We start from the raw sequence: 16489 nt of genomic DNA, 5'->3' as shown, positions 1-16489 counted from the left end.
GGCTCAGTGATTCTCAGCCTTAGTTGCTTATGAAAAACAGGTAAAAAGCTTTTATAAAATACTAGTGCCTAAGCTCCAGACTTCCCAGGTAGTGCAGTGGTAAAGAATCCTCCTGCCAGTGTATGAGACTCAGGAAACTAGGGTTCAGTTTCTGGGTCAGGAAGGTCCCCTGGAGGAGGAAATGGCAGTTAGCTCTAGTGTTTGTGCTTGGAAATCCCATGGACAGAGGAACCCGGCAGGCTCCAGTCCATGGAGTCACAGAGTCAGGAATCACTGAGCCCCCGAGCACACACAGGGACTTCTCTAATGGTCCGGTGGTTGAAAATCCGTTTTGCAATGCAGGGGAAGTGGGTTCGATCCCTGGTCAGGGAACCAAGATCTGACATGACACAGAGCAACTAATCTCATGAAGTGCAACTGCTGAGCCTGTTCCCTGAACAGAAGATTCCTGTGTGCTGCAACTAAGACCCAATGCAGTCAAATAAATAAACAAAAGACTCAGGTTCTGTTCCACCAGGGTTCCATCAGTTCAGTTCAGTTCAGTTCAGTCACTAAGTTGTGTCCGACTCTTTGCAACCCCATGGACTGCAGCACGCCAGGCCTCCCTGTCCATCACCAACTCCCGGAGTTTACCCAAACTCATGTCCATTGAGTTGGTGAAGCCATCCAGCCATCTCATCCTCTGTCGTCCCTTCTCCTCCCGCCTTCAATCTTTCCCAGCATCAGGGTCTTTTCCAATGAGTCACCTCTTCACATCAGGTGGCCAAAATATCAGAGTTTCAGCTTCAACATCAGTCCTTCCAATGAACACTCAGGACTGATCTCCTTTAGGATGGACTGGTTGGATCTCCTTGCAGTCCAATGGACTCTCAAGAATCTTCTCCAACACCACAGTTCAAAAGCATCAATTCTTCAGTGCTCAGCTTTCTTGATAGTCCAACTCTCACATCCATACATGACTACTGGAAAAGCCATAGCCTTGACTAGGTGGACCTTTGTTGGCAAAGTAATGTCTCTGTTTTTAAATATGCTGTCTAGGTTGGTCATAACTTTTCTTTTTTTAAAATTAATTAATTTATTTTAATTGGAGGCTAATTACAATACTGTAGTGGTTTTTGCCAAGCATTGACATGAATCAGCCACGGGTGCACATGTGCTCCCCATCCAGAACCCCCCTCCCACCTCCCTCCCCATCCCATCCCCCAGGGTCAAGCTACCAATGGTATTTTTCAGAGAACTAGAACAAATAATTTCACAATTCATATGGAAATACAAAAACCTCGAATGGTCATAAATTTTCTTGCAGGGAGTAAGCGTCTTTTAATTTCATGGCAGCAGTCACCATCTGCTGTGATTTTGGGTTCCATCAGTGGCTCTCAGTTAAGGGCGACTTTTGCCCTCCAGGGACTCTTGGCAGCGTCTGGAGACGTTTTCGTTGTCACAGCTGGGAGGTCGCTGCTGGCATCCAGTGAGTAGGAGTCAGGACTGCTGCTAAGTACTTTGTAGTGCACAAGACTTCCCCAGTGTGGTAAAGAATCTGCCTCCAGTGCAGGAGACACAAGAGACAAGGGTACGATCCCCAGATCGGGAAGATCCCCTGGAGGAGGACATGGCAAACCACTCCCATGTTCTTGCCTGGGAAATTCCACGGATAGAGGAGCCTGGCAGAGAACTGTCAATGGGGTGGCAAAGGGTTTGACACGACTGAGCACATGAGTCATAACGCATAGGACAGCCCTCCACAACAATGATCTGGCCCCAAATGTCAAAAATTACAAGGTTTAGAATCTCTGATCGATTTCATAAAACAAGAGAGATAGACCTGGTTCCAAATACATATGTGTTAAGTGAGCGGCTTTCTCTAGGATAGATAGAGATGAAGTTGAAAGGACTCTTGTAATTTAAGGGCTATGGTTCTGCCTATTTTGTGTGATCCTAGAGTTTCTGCCCATGAAGCATTTTATTTTTCTGAGACAGGAACTTGAGCCATAGGTACTGCAAGGCTTGTGGGTAAAAGCATGCAGCTAGTGAATAAACCTAGCTGATACCTCAGCATCTAAATATTGATATTCCTGTGTTCATTCATTCATCAGGCAGCAGACTAGTCTTGGAGATTTGGAGATTAAGAGAACTTGCCCTCACAGGAGAGACAGATAATAAACAAGTAAATAAAGAAATGGGCTTCCCAGGTGGCGCTACTGGTTAAGAACCTGCCTGCCAAGGCAGGACACAGAGCAATGTGAGAGACGCGGGTTCAGTCCCTGGGTCGGGAAGATTGCCTGGAGGAGAGCATGGCAATCCACTCCACTCTTGCCTGGAGAATCCAATGGACAGAGGAGCCTGGCAGGCTACAGTCCATAGGATCTCACAGAGTCAGACACGACTGAAATGACTTAGCATGCATGCTGTGATAAGTACCATTAAGAAAAATAAAGTCGGGCGAGGGATAATTGTACATTATGCTGGGAAAGTTGTTGTTCCGTTGCTGAGTCGCTTCTGATTCTTTGTGATCCCATGGACTGCAGCATGCCAGGCTTCCCTGTCCTTCACTATCTCCCAGAGCTTGCTCAAACTCATGTCCATTGAGTCTATGATGCCATCCAACCCATTCTTTGTCACCCTCTTCTCATTCTGCACTCAATCTTTCCCAGCCAAAAAAAAAAAAAAACGGGAACGGGAAAGAGGGCACATTTTTAACATAATGCTCAAAGAAGAGTTCTCTAAGGATGTGGCATTTGATGGAAGCCATATTGATGGAAAGAAGTAAGCCATGTTGCTGCCTAGGGGAACATAAACAGAGAGAATAGGAAGGGCAGAAACTTGAACTCAAGAAGCAGCAAGAAGGGTGTTAAGGACGGGAGCGCAGTGATGAAGGAGAATGGTAAGGGGTGAGCTAGAGAGGTGAGCAGGGCCAGCTCACGAGGAGGTGTAGTTAGTGTGAAGGAATGCCGAGGGCAGCCAATGGAGATTTTGAGCAGGGGCTTGACAGGATCTGAGTTAAATTTTAAAACATCACTCTGGCTACCGTGTAGAGAATTGACGTGCCGGTGCGGGGTGGGAGGGTGTTATAGAGCAAGGGTGAACAAGGAGAACAGTTAGGAGTCTATTGAAACAGAACAGGCAATAGATACTGTTCTTGACCCAACCAACTGGGAAAATAAAAATGTTATTTGTTGAGATAGAAAAGAGTAGGTAGGAACAGGTTTTTTGGTTTGTTTTTGAAATACTTTTTTTTTTTTTTTAAACAGTCTTCAGTTTACAAAATGGTTGTGAATATAAATAACTTATCCTCCTGAACCATTTGTTGCCAATTTAATGCCCCATCATCACCTTTGAATATTTTATATACTTTAGTGTCCAGAGTATTTAGTAATCAAAGTATTCAGATATTTATACTCCATGTGTTTGTTTATTATTAGTATTTCTACTAACAAGGGTAGTCTCCTAAATAACTTTAAAACCTTCATCAAAATTAGGAAAATAACATTGATATACTTCTACCATCCGATTCTCAAACCACATTCAAGTCTTTCCAGTTGTTTCAGTAATGCCCAGAAGGATCCAGTTCATAATCTTGCATTACATTTGGTTCTTATATTTCTTTTGTCTCCTTTGGTCTGTAAGAGTTTCTCAGTCTTTTATTGACTTTAATGACTGTCCTTGTTTTCTGTGCTGCATAAAGAAATTAACATAAATTTAGCAACTTTAATCAGTGCACATTTATTATCTCAGTTTCTGGAAGTCGGGAGTCCAGACAGGACTTAGCTTCAGGGTTTCAGCAGGCTGCAGTTCACGTGTTAGCCAGTGCTCTGGTCTCATCGGAGGCTTGAATGCGGAAAGGTCTACTTCATAACTCCTTCAGATTGCTGGAAGGATTCATTTCTTTGCTGCTGCAGGACTTCTGTTTTGTTGCCAAAGACTACATTAGCTCCTGCAGTTTCTTACCATGTGGGTTTTTTCCAGCATGACCACTTCATGGCAGAATCCTCCTTCAAGGACAGGAGCTGAGACTCTGTTGGTGTGATGGAGCCTTCTACATACTGTAATGTAGTCATGATAGGGACATCCCATCAACCTTTGCTGTATCCTCTTGGTTCTGCCCAAACTCAAGAGATGGGATTGCACAAAGGCATTAACACCAAGAAGCCGAGATTATTGTTCATTCTAGGGTCTGTCTGGCACAATGACCTTGATGTTTTTAAGGATTTCTTTGTAGACTACTCCTCAGTTTGGGTTTGATATTCCATCATGTTTATAATCCAGTTCATCTTTTTCCAGAATGTTACAGATGATTTTGAATTGTTCTCATTGTGTCTGGTGGCTCATGATTTCAGTTTGCCTTTTTATTTATGTTCACTTTGTGGCTCAGCTGGTAAAGAACCCGCTGTAATGCAGGAGACCTGGGTTCAATCCCTGGGTTGGGAAGATCCCCTGGAGGAGGGAAAGGCTATCCACTCCAGTATTCTGGCCTGGAGAATTCCATGGACTGTATAGTCCATGCAGTCACAAAGATTCGGACACAACTGAGCGACTTTTTTTTTTTTTGATCATTTGGGTTAAATGTGTACTAGAGCTTCTCCACTGTAAGGTTACTCTTTTCCCTTTTGAAATTAATAAGTGTTTTATGGAGAGTTACTTTAAAACCATTTAACTCTCCCATTTCTCTTCTCACTTAAAATCACTCAATCAACTTATTTAGTATGGACTTACGGGTTTTGATTAAATTCAATGAGTTATAATTCACTACTATAATTATTTATTTTGATGCTCAAATTTCCTCATATTTAGTCATTGACAATCCCTTCAGAATGGCTTTTGTCTTCTCATATGTCTATCATTCTTTGAGTGCTTCCTTACTTTTGGAAACAGTGAGTTTCTGTGGCTCATGTACTTTTATTGCCCCAATGCTGAAATCACCAATTACTCCAAGGAGCCCTGTACTAACAGAGAAATATATATAAAAGCTGAATTCTGCAACCTAGTTGTTCTCATTGATAATGAAGCATTGTTGTTCTGAGGCCCGCTGAGTGGTCGGAGTTAGGGAATATTTACCTTTCTAGCTATCTGTCCTCATAAGTATATCTGCATTTCCATATCTGTATCAAAGTCATGACTTTTCACCTATACCTCCAGTTTCAATCCACTACCACAAAGTATATTCTAGTTTTTTTTTTCCCATTACATACTTGTAACTCCTTTCTTCAACAGTGAGAAACTTGGCTCCCATTAGCCTTCTGTATTGTCTGATCAGTTATCCTATGTGTGACCAATCTCACATTGTTGCTATACTAGCACACGAAGATACCCATCTTACCCAACACAGGCTTTGACATCCCTAGCGGGGCTGCTGTTATCCACCTCAGCACTTGCCCTCCCAATCCGTGGGCACCCCCATCAACTTGCCCATGCTTCAACAATCCAGCCTGAGTCACACCTGACTGTCCTCACTCAGCTTGGGCTCTGACACCTCAAATTAAGTGTTTGTTTTAATCAAGCTTTTGTTCCAAGAATCATAAGAGGCTACTACAAGCAACTATATGCCAATAAAATGGATAACCTGGAAGAAATGGGCAAATCCTTATAAAGATATAGTCTTCCAAGACTGAGCCAGGAAGAAATAGAAATTATGAACAGAGCAAACACAAGTAATGAAACTGAAACTGTGATTAAAAATCTTCAGCAAACAAAAGTCCAGGACCAGATGGCTTCACAGGTGAATTCTATCAAACATTTAGAGACGAGTTAGCAGCTATCCTTTGGAAATGCTTTCAAAAAACTGTGGAGGAAGAAACACCGTCAAACTTGTTCTATGAGGCCACCATCATCCTGATACCAAAACCAGACCTGTTTATCACAACAAAAAAAATTACAGGCCAGTATCACTGATAAACGTGAACACAAAGATCCGCAACAAAATACTAGCAAACTGAATCTAACAATACATTAAAAGGATCATAAACCATGATCTAGTTTTTATCTAGAATTTATCCCAGGGGTAATAAGGATTTTTCAATATCTGAAAATCAGTCAGTGTGATACGCCACATCAACAAACTGTAGAATTAAAAAAATAAAACAAAACACAACAGGTGGATTCTTTTCTGGCTGAGTCACAGGGAAGCCCAAGAATACTGGAGTGGGTAGCCTATCCTTTGTCCGGGGGATCTTCCCGAGCCAGGAATCGAAACAGTGATGTCCTGCAGGAGGATTCTTTACCAACTGAGCTATCAGGGAAGCCCAATTGAAGAATGAAAACTATATAATCTCAATAGATGCATAAAAAGCTTTTGACAAAATTCAACACCCATTTATGATAAAAACTGCAGAAAATGGGCAGAGAGGGAATTTACCTCAGCATAATAAAGGCCACAACAAACCCACAGTAAACATCATTCTTAATGGTGAAAAATGGAAAGCATTTCCTCTAAGATCAGGAATAAGATGAGATGTCCACTCTCACCACTATTATTCAACAGTTTTGGAAATCCTAGCCATGGCAGTTGGCAAAGAAAAAGAAATAAAAGGAATACAAGTTGGTTAAGAAGTGAAATTGTCACTGTTTGCAGAGGACATCATAAAAAATCTACAAACAGTAAATGTTGGAGAGGGTGTGGAGAAAATGTTGATGGGAATGTAAATTGGTATAGCCATTATGGAGAACAATAAATGGAGGTTCCTTAAAAATCTAAAAATAAGTAAGGTGAAAAGACAGCCCTCAGATTGGGAGAAAATAATAGCAAATGAAGAAACAGACAAAGGATTAATCTCAAAAATATACAAGCAACTCCTGCAGCTCAATTCCAGAAAAATAAATGACCCAATCAAAAACTGGGCCAAAGAACTAAACAGACATCTCTCCAAAGAAGACATACAGATGGCTAACAAACACATGAAAAGATGCTCAACATCACTCATTATTAGAGAAATGCAAATCAAAACCACAATGAGGTACCATTACATGCCAGTCAGGATGGCTGCTATCCAAAAGTCTACAAGCAATAAATGCTGGAGAGGGTGTGGAGAAAAGGGAACCCTCTTACACTGTTGGTGGGAATGCAAACTAGTACAGCCGCTATGGAAAACAGTGTGGAGATTTCTTAAAAAACTGGAAATAGAACTGCCATATGACCCAGCAATCCCACTTCTGGGCATACACACTGAGGAAACCAGATCTGAAAGAGACACGTGCACCCCAATGTTCATCGCAGCACTGTTTATAATAGCCAGGACATGGAAGCAACCTAGATGCCCATCAGCAGATGAATGGATAAGGAAGCTGTGGTACATATACACCATGGAATATTACTCAGCCATTAAAAAGAATTCATTTGAACCAGTCCTAATGAGATGGATGAAGCTGGAGCCCATTATACAGAGTGAAGTAAGCCAGAAAGATAAAGAACGTTATAGCATACTAACACATATATATGGAATTTAGAAAGATGGTAACGATAACCCTATATGCAAAACAGAAAAAGAGACACAGAAATACAGAACAGACTTTTGAACTTTGTGGGAGAATGTGAGGGTGGGATATTTCAAAAGAACAGCATGTATACTATCTATGGTGAAACAGATCACCAGCCCAGGTGGGATGCATGAGACAAGTGCTCGGGCCTGGTGCACTGGGAAGACCCAGAGGAATCGGGTGGAGAGGGAGGTGGGAGGGGGGATTGGGATTGGGAATACATGTAACTCCATTCCATGGCTGATTCATATCAATGTATGACAAAACCCACTGGAAAAAAAAAAAAAATCTAAAAATAAAACTACCATATGATCCAGTAATCCCATTCCTGGGCATAGACATGGAGAAAACCATAATTAAAAGAGACACATGCACCCCAATTTTCATTGCACCACGCTTTAGAGGCTATGAAAGCAACCTAAATGCATATGAATATGAATGAAATGAATATGAAATGAATATGAATGAAATGAATATGAAAACCAGGATATGAGAGCAACCTAAATGAATATGATTATGAAATGAATATGAATGAAGTGAATATGAAAGCCAGGATATGAAAGCAACCCGCCCATCAGGAAAGGAATGGATAAAGAAGATGTGGTATGTACATACAATGGAATATTACTCAGCCATAAAAAGGAAAGTAATGCCATTTGCAGCAACATGGATGGACCTAGGGATTGTCATACTGAATGGAGTAAGTCAGACACAGAAAGACAGGTTTATGATACCGCTTATATGTGGAATCTAAGAAAAAGGATACAAATGAACTTATTTACAGAACACAAGTAGAGTCACAGATGTAGAAAACAAATTTATGCTTACCAGGGGATAAGGAAAGAGTAGGGATAAATTGGGAGATTGGGATTGACATATATACACTACTATATATTAAATAGATAACTAATAGGAACCTGCTATATAGCACAGGGAAAGCTCCTCAATACTCTAGTGGCCTATATGGGAAAATACTCTTTAAAAAAAGTGGATATATGTATGTGTGTAACTGAATCACTTTGCTCTACACCTGCAACTAACACAACTTTGTAAATCAGCTCTACTCCAATAAAAAGGAAAAAAAATGAAAAAAGGACACTGCCTGGAGGAGGAGGGAAGCTTTTGTTTCTATTAACTGTTACAATTCTCTAACACAAAGTGACAGCTTTTTTTCTTTATGAAAGCAGCCACCAATATTATTATAGCATCCCTTGAATATTAAAGGAGATCAGTCCTGGGTGTTCATTGGAAGGACTGATGCTGAAGCTGAAAATCCAATACTTTGGCCACCTCATGCGAAGAGTTGACTCATTGGAAAAGACCCTGATACTGGGAGGGATTGGGGACAGGAGGAGAAGGGGACGACAGAGGATGAGATGGCTGGATGGCATCACCGACTCGATGACATGAATTTGAGTAAACTCCGGGAGTTGGTGATGGACAGGGAGCCCTGGCGTGCTGCGACTCATGGGGTCACAAAGTCTGGCACGACTGAGTGAACTGAACTGAACTGAACTGAATATTAAGGGTCCGCTATGTTTATTTGTTGATTAATTGTGTAAATAAAGTGTGTGCAACAAGAGAAGTCATGACAGACACCTATTTTATGATTCTAATGAGGTGTGCATTCCAAGGCTCGCTTTTGCTTCCTGACGTTGTGTTACTAATCCCTCTTGAAAATATCTAGTGAAGAGAGCAGAATTTAGGAAAGACAAAGAATCTTTTTCTTAGAGCAGCTGCCTTCCAGAAAGAAAGGATGCAAGAAACGATACCCTGAGATAAAGTTTGGATTGAAATTCTTTGTTTGTGAATTGGCAATACACTTTTTACTAGAAAACGGTGAAACTTTTTAAGAGCATTAGTAATTGGGAATCTTTACATCTCCAGAAGTGTAAGGGCTGATACTTGAGGGTGATGAATCCTGTGGAACTCATTGTGGGTTGTGATGCCAATTTCTTCAAGAGATACTGCAGCTGAGTAAGATAAATTTCTTTTTTCTTTTTTACCAAATAGCCCAGGGGGAAGATATATTTGAGATTCAGGGTGCATCTTTCATTGAAAAGTGCAAAACAAAATAAAAAAACAAGGCACATTTGATTGTCAGCCATTTTTATGATTCTGCTAATCTTTGTAGCCAAGTTTCAACAGCAGAAATATGAGCAAAGCAGGCTCTGCATTTGTAAAGCCCAAAGCCATTTAAGTGGATTCCAGTGCACATTAAAGATGGTTTTGGAAAGGTACTTCCAGTTTTTACAAGATCATTTTCTTTTTGTTTTCCTCCAATATTTCTAACATGTACAAAATATACTTTTGAAATCAGAAATCCTTTCCCTTTCTTGTCAAAACTGTGTAAAAACAGTTCCAGAAACAGACATTTGGGCTTAGGTCCAGGATGCATCTGGTGTTGTGCCCATTATATACCTCCCGCAACACTGGGCCAAGGGTACCGGAGCAGCCACAGCTGGAAAATGAAACTGTTCAGACCAGCAGTTCTCTAATCGTGTGTCAGTATCACCTGGAAATTCAGAAATGAAAGTACTCTGGCCTCACCCTCAGACTTTCAAAATTAGGAACTCCAGGGATGGGGGCCAGAAGTCATATCTGGTTTTTAAACCACTGTGTTAGATTAAGCTACAGTTGACAAATGTTGAATTCAGTAGATTGTCTCTGCCCCTCCACATTTTCTTTTCAGAACATGAATGGTTTCTGTAACTCTTAACACGGTGAAAAGTAGTGAAAGTGTTAATCACTCAGTCGTGTCTGACTCTGTAACCCTGTGAAGTGTAGCCCACCAGGCTCCTCTGTCCATGAAATTCTCCAGGCAAGAATACTGGAGTGGGTTGCCATTCCCTTCTCCAGGGGATCTTCACTGCAGGCAGATTCTTTACTGTCTGAGCCACCAAGGAAGCCCCCTTCACACCATACAGGCTACTAAGTTTTGAAAACATAACTTTTTCTTGTGTGTTTAAACAAATCCTTTTCACACTCTTTTCTCATACATGGCCTGTATACTGCTTAATACAAGAACTGGTGGGTAGTAATGACAGTAAATACTAGTTCTTCTTTTCTTGTCTCTCAGATATTGGCCTGCTATTCATTAACCAAAAGAGATGGAGAAAAGATACTGGTACTTCTAAATGATCTAATGGTAATTTCAGTGAGTAAATGGATAATTATTCTTTATATAAATTGTACTCTTCAATTCAATGTGTCAAATATGGCAATTCTAAGAGCAAAGCAAAGCAAATTAAACATAGCATATTCTTTATCTTCCTGAACCAACCAATGTCTTTACATCAATAGAGTAATTTTAAAGTTAGGATTAAACATACATCTCACTTTTTTCTGAAATTTCTATATTTTCCCCTTAAAAGCAAAAGTTAAATACCTGTTGTCTTTATCATTCTTTCAGAAATTTCTAACACTTTCATTTTCACATGTGTGCAAGTATCCATGTGAAAACTGGAGGTCTAGACAGTATTCCTCATGGTCTCCATTATTGTAATGTGTCAAATATGGCAATTCTAAGAGCAAAGCAAAGCAAATTAAACATAGCATATTCTTTATCTTCCTGAACCAACCAATGTCTTTACATCAATAGAGTAATTTTAAAGTTAGGATTAAACATACATCTCACTTTTTTCTGAAATTTCTATATTTTCCCCTTAAAAGCAAAAATTAAATACCTGTTGTCTTTATCATTCTTTCAGAAATTTCTAACACTTTCATTTTCACATGTGTGCAAGTATCCATGTGAAAACTGGAGGTCTAGACAGTATTCCTCATGGTCTCCATTATTGTAGGCCCTGCATCCTTTGAGAACCCACATTTCAGATAAATGTTAGTACTGCTGCTATGGCACATATCTATTCAAGGGAAAAACCTGCAGGATATATGAAAATACCCACATTTTGCATATCAACAAATCTAAATTATACTAGTGTTTACCTTAGCCTCCCTAGCAATGGTTCTCAGTACTAGATCTATGCAAAATCATCTCATGCTCTTGTTTGAAAATTAAGAATTTGTTCATCTCTTCAGATTATTGATTTAGCATTTGGGGACTGAAACCTAGAGGAAGAATATATATCATCAATAAGCATGAAGGTGTGCTTTGCGATCTTGGTGAGGTAGCAGTGAGCAGCGGTGTGAAGCAAGATCTTTATTCCATGCCCGGGAATTGGACCTGGGTAGCTTGGATGAGATCCAGAAATCCTTGTCACCAGACCAGCAAGGGCTAGAGGCTAGAAGCTATTTTCCCTGGAAATTTGCCCCCAGTGGAAAATGTGTTTAACATGGAGGCAGAAACTGTGAATGCAGGTACAACGTTTGTTATTAGAGACACAGCAGAACAACAAGTGGGAGAGTGTACAGAGAAATGGTTTGTTTAGTTAAGATAGAAGCAAGGCAGAGATGCACACCCGGAGAGAAAGGGGTGTGCTTCTAGTGAGGAGGAGCGCAGTAAAGAGGCGGTTAAGTCATTTATACAGGGCAGTTCTTCCGGGTCTTTGTCTTCCTTCAGGCCAATTATCTGGCCTCTTTTTCCACACCTGACCTACCTTCGGACCCTCTGAGTGCACACACACCCCTCAGCCAAGATGGATCTCGAAGTAAAGGCTTCTGGAAGAAGCAGGACTCATTATGGCCTTGTGTTATCCCTTGACTTTTGACCCCCAAAGAGCCTTTTATGCATGTGTAGTGTCTCCCTTGTCCCAAAAAAGCTGGGAGCAGAGATGCCTTAATCCTTTACTCAATCAGAGTTTTGCCCCTCTTTGTCCTAGCCATGACTATCACCTTGACTACTGCCGTGATTATTACCTTAAGGTGTTTACAAGAGACAAACACTGGCTATTACCCTGTTTCTGCTGTTAGTTCCATTTCAGAGGGCAAACGGGAGGCTGATTGTAAATGCCTTAACTTGAGCCCATCTACCTTTTATCTCAGGAAATGCTAACAGTTTTAAGTATCCAGCCTGAAGCTCACTTCTTCATGTCCCGTGAAATGCAAACAGGCGGCCAGTTGTAAATGTCTAACCTGGAGCCCATCTATCTCCTGCATCATTTGCAGGTCTTCAGGGGCCAGACCCTGAGAAGAACAGTCTGGGGGTCTCTCTTGATTCTGTGCCTATTAACATTCATATTGGTATCAGAGAACTTGTTGCTAAATGCAAAAACCCTTGTTCCTGCCATCATTCAGACATCACCCTGGGTGGTGGTGGGTGCAAGGGTTAGGAGAATCTTGTGAATGGATGGCACCTTTCCAGGATCAGGCTCCTTGAACTGGTATTGAAACACTCTGAATGAAGGTAGTAATGTCAGGAGCTCACTTCATGAGATTCTGAGCACAGTGAACCCTCATAATTCAGTGACCACATGTACCACCAGTGAGGAAGACAGCGGCCTCTTCTGCACCCTGGACTTCTTTCATAGGAATCTCTGGGAATATCCAGAGACAAGATCATTTGTGTGGACAGTGCTGTTCTCAGGATGACTAAGGTGAGTGGTGAGCTTTTTCTGGCTGACTCTGGAAACGTGATATGGGTGATGGGGAATGGACCAGGAAAAGGAGAGTGTGGGATCTGAGTGGGGACTATCCTAACTTGGAACACATTTGAAGGACTTCCTCTGTATCTCAGATATAATAATGGGACAGCTTGAGGGCCAGGCTAAGTTCTTCACATTATTTTAGCTGGGTCTATTAAGGCAGAAGATACTTGGGCCTTGTATTTTATGAACCCTGGTATGCATTTTTTTATCTATCTTAGGGGAAGTCATTGTACTGAAGGAGCATCACTCACCAATGTTGTTACATGGATGCTCTTGGATGTTCACTCAGGACGATTAAAATCTGTTGGGTTCTATATAAAACAGAGCAGTGTTACTTCACTGCAGGAGCCTTTTTTATACCTGGACTCTTGAGGAGGTGCGTGAGTGACTGATGCTGCAATCCCTGGCCCATTGGTGAATTCAGCCATTCAGAAGCCAGCAGTGTCCTGGCTGTGGGTGGTCCGCAGGAACTCTTTATTCCAGTCACAAAAATTCAATAATCACACTGTGTTCCTGAAGTATTTTATTAACATCAGTTCAGTCACTCAGTTGTGTCTGACTCTTTGTGACCCCATGGACTGCAGCACACCAGGCTTCCCTGTCCATCACCAACTCCTGGAGCTTACTCAAACTCATGTCCATTGAGCTGGTGATGCCATCCAACCGTCTCATCCTCTGTCATCCCCTTCTCCTCCTACCTTCAGTCTTGCCCAGCATCAGGGGCTTTTCCAGTGAGTCAGTTCTTCACATCAGGTGGCCAGAGGATTAGCTGTTCAGCTTCAACATCAGTCCTTCCAATGAATATTCAGGACTGATTTCCTTTAGGATGGACTGGCTGGATCTCTTTGCAGTCCAAGGGACTCTCAAGAGTCTTCTCCAACACCACAGTTCAAAAGCATCATTTCTTCGGCACTCAGCTTTCTTTATAGTCCAACTCTCACATCCATACATGACTACTGGAGAAACCATAGCTTTGACTAGACAGACTTTGTTGGCAAAGTAATTATTAACATCATTTGAGACAATTACCTGGGGGTGATGACAAATAACATATTTATAAGATATAGAGAAATATCCTTGTTCTATAAGAGAGATCATGAGAAGGACAGAAAGTTTGCATCAGAATAGAAAGGACCCAAAGCTTTTGACTTTGGGAGAATGCAGCTTTTTGACACAAATAAGAGCTTCTTTCATAAGAGCCACCATTTTGTTCTAGTGGATTCACTAATATATTAGGTGGTGTGGATGGTTGGGTTGGGCATCCACAGATGAATCATTGAGCCATCATGGTTTCTTGGAGGTTTCCTGGAGGCCAGGAGGAGATTCTTGTAATGGAATGTGGGATTGCTTCCACTATTATGTACATCAGTGATTTTTTATCTGGTAGAGAGAATGGACTGATGGGGCCTCAAGGGCATTTTTTAACTTGTTGAAAATGAGTCATTGGCTTTCAAGTAGAGATAACTAAGCACCCAAAAAGGCTAAATTGTAAATAATAAAATGTATCTAAAGTGTGTGTACACCTATGAAATGCTTAATAGTTTAAATTAGAGAAGAAAAATAGCAAGCGAGTTATGCCTTTTTTCCCCCCTCTCTCGAGGATCTCTCAAACTCTTATCTTTCTTGCTTGATAACTGTAAAAGTGATCAATCTTAGATGGTAAATGTTTTCCTAATACAACTAACTATGATATATGAGTATAATAAATTACTGGAATTTATTAAATGATGACTAAGTGAATTCAGGTAGCTGCATGAAAAATCTATGTTAAATAATATTAAATAAAAAATAATTTGAACATTTAGGTAAGTAGTGATTTCACTGAATCCCAATGATGTCTCTCTAATGATAAGGATTAGAGGGGGCTCAGCGTTATGATAAATTTATTGCTTTAAAATTAACATTCAGTTCAGTTCAGTCGCTCAGTCATGTCTAGCTCTTTGCGACCCCATGAATCGCAGTACGCCAGGCCTCCCTGTCCATCACCAACTCTCGGAGTTTACCCAAACCCATGTCCATCGGGTCGGTGATGCCATCCAGCCATTTCATCCTCTGTTGTCCGCTTCTCCTCCTGCCCCCAATCCCTCCCAGCATCAGGGTCTTTTCCAGTGAGTCAACTCTTCGCATGAGGTGGCCAAAGTATTGGAGTTTCAGCTTTAGCATCAGTCCTTCCAATGAATACTCAGGACTGATCTCCTTTAGGTTGCACTGGTTGGATCTTCTTGCAGTCCAAGGGACTCTCAAGAGTCTTCTCCAGCACCACAGTTCAAAAGCATCAATTGTTCGGCGCTCAGCTTTCTTCATAGTCCAACTCTCACATCCATACATGACCACTGGAAAAACCAAAGCCTTGACTAGACGGACCTTTGTTGGCAAAGTAATGTCTCTACTTTTCAATATGCTGTCTAGGTTGGTCATAACTTTCCTTCCAAGGAGTAAGCGTCTTTTAATTTCATGGCTGCAATCACCATCTGCAGTGATTTTGAAGCCCAAAAAAATAAAGTCAGCCACTGTTGCCACTGTTTCCCCATCTATTTCCCATGAAGTGATGGGACCAGATGCCATGGTCTTAGTTTTCTGAATGTTGAGCTTTAAGCCGACTTTTCCACTCTCCTCTTTCACTTTCATCAAGAGGCTTTTTGGTTCCTCTTCACTCTCTGCCATAAGGGTGGTGTCATCTGCATAACTGAGGTTATTGATATTTCTCCCAGCTATCTTTCTTTGTTTTCTTTTTTAAAAATATGGAACGCTTCACGAATTTGCGTGTCATCCTTGCGCAGGGGCCATGCTAATCTTCTCTGTATCGCTCCAATTTTAGTATATGTGCTGCTGAAGCGAGCACTCTCCCAGCTATCTTGATTACAGCTTGTGTTTCCTCCAGCCCAGCGTTTCTCATGATGTACTCTGCATATAAGTTAAATAAGCAGGGTGACAATATACAGCCTTGACGTACTCCTTTTCCTATTTGGAACCAGTCTGTTGTTCCATGTCCAGTTCTTTTTCTTCCTGGCCTGCATATAGGTTTCTCATGAGGCAGGTGAGGTGGTCTGGTATTCCCATCTCTTGAAGAATTTTCCATGGTTTATTGTGATCCTCATAGTCAAAGGTTTTGGAATAGTCAATAAAGCAGAAATAGATGCTTTTCTGGAACTCTCTTGCTTTTTTGATGATCCAGCGGATGTTGGCAGTTTGATCTCTGGTTCCTCTGCCTTTTCTAAAACCAGCTTGAACATCTGGAAGTTCATGGCTCATGAATTGCAGTATAATTAATATGCAATTAAACGGACCAGTTTTAAAAGTGTTCAGTTCAATGACCTTTTGCAAATGTAGACAGCTGCATGTCCACCATCTCAATAAAGACCTTCTCATTATTCCAAGAAGCTACCTCATGCCTCTATGTAGTCAGCTCTTGCTACTACCCCTGTCTCTAGTCTCAGTCAACTACTCATCTGCTTTCTGTTACTGTAGATTAGTTT

At 41.2% G+C, this 16489-nt stretch overlaps 1 non-coding gene across 1 annotated transcript; it reads right to left on the bottom strand.

Moving 5' to 3' along the window:
* Window positions 1-15748: 15748 nt before the first annotated feature.
* LOC133049041 (U6 spliceosomal RNA) lies at window positions 15749-15855 on the bottom strand. The gene has a single exon (XR_009691199.1). It is a non-coding gene; the product is annotated as a U6 spliceosomal RNA (small nuclear RNA).
* Between the last annotated feature and the right edge of the window lie 634 nt (window positions 15856-16489).

Source organism: Dama dama, chromosome 29 (genome assembly GCF_033118175.1).
Source record: "Dama dama isolate Ldn47 chromosome 29, ASM3311817v1, whole genome shotgun sequence".
Classification (NCBI taxonomy): domain Eukaryota; kingdom Metazoa; phylum Chordata; class Mammalia; order Artiodactyla; family Cervidae; genus Dama; species Dama dama.
This window is presented reverse-complemented; position numbering and strand designations above follow the sequence as displayed.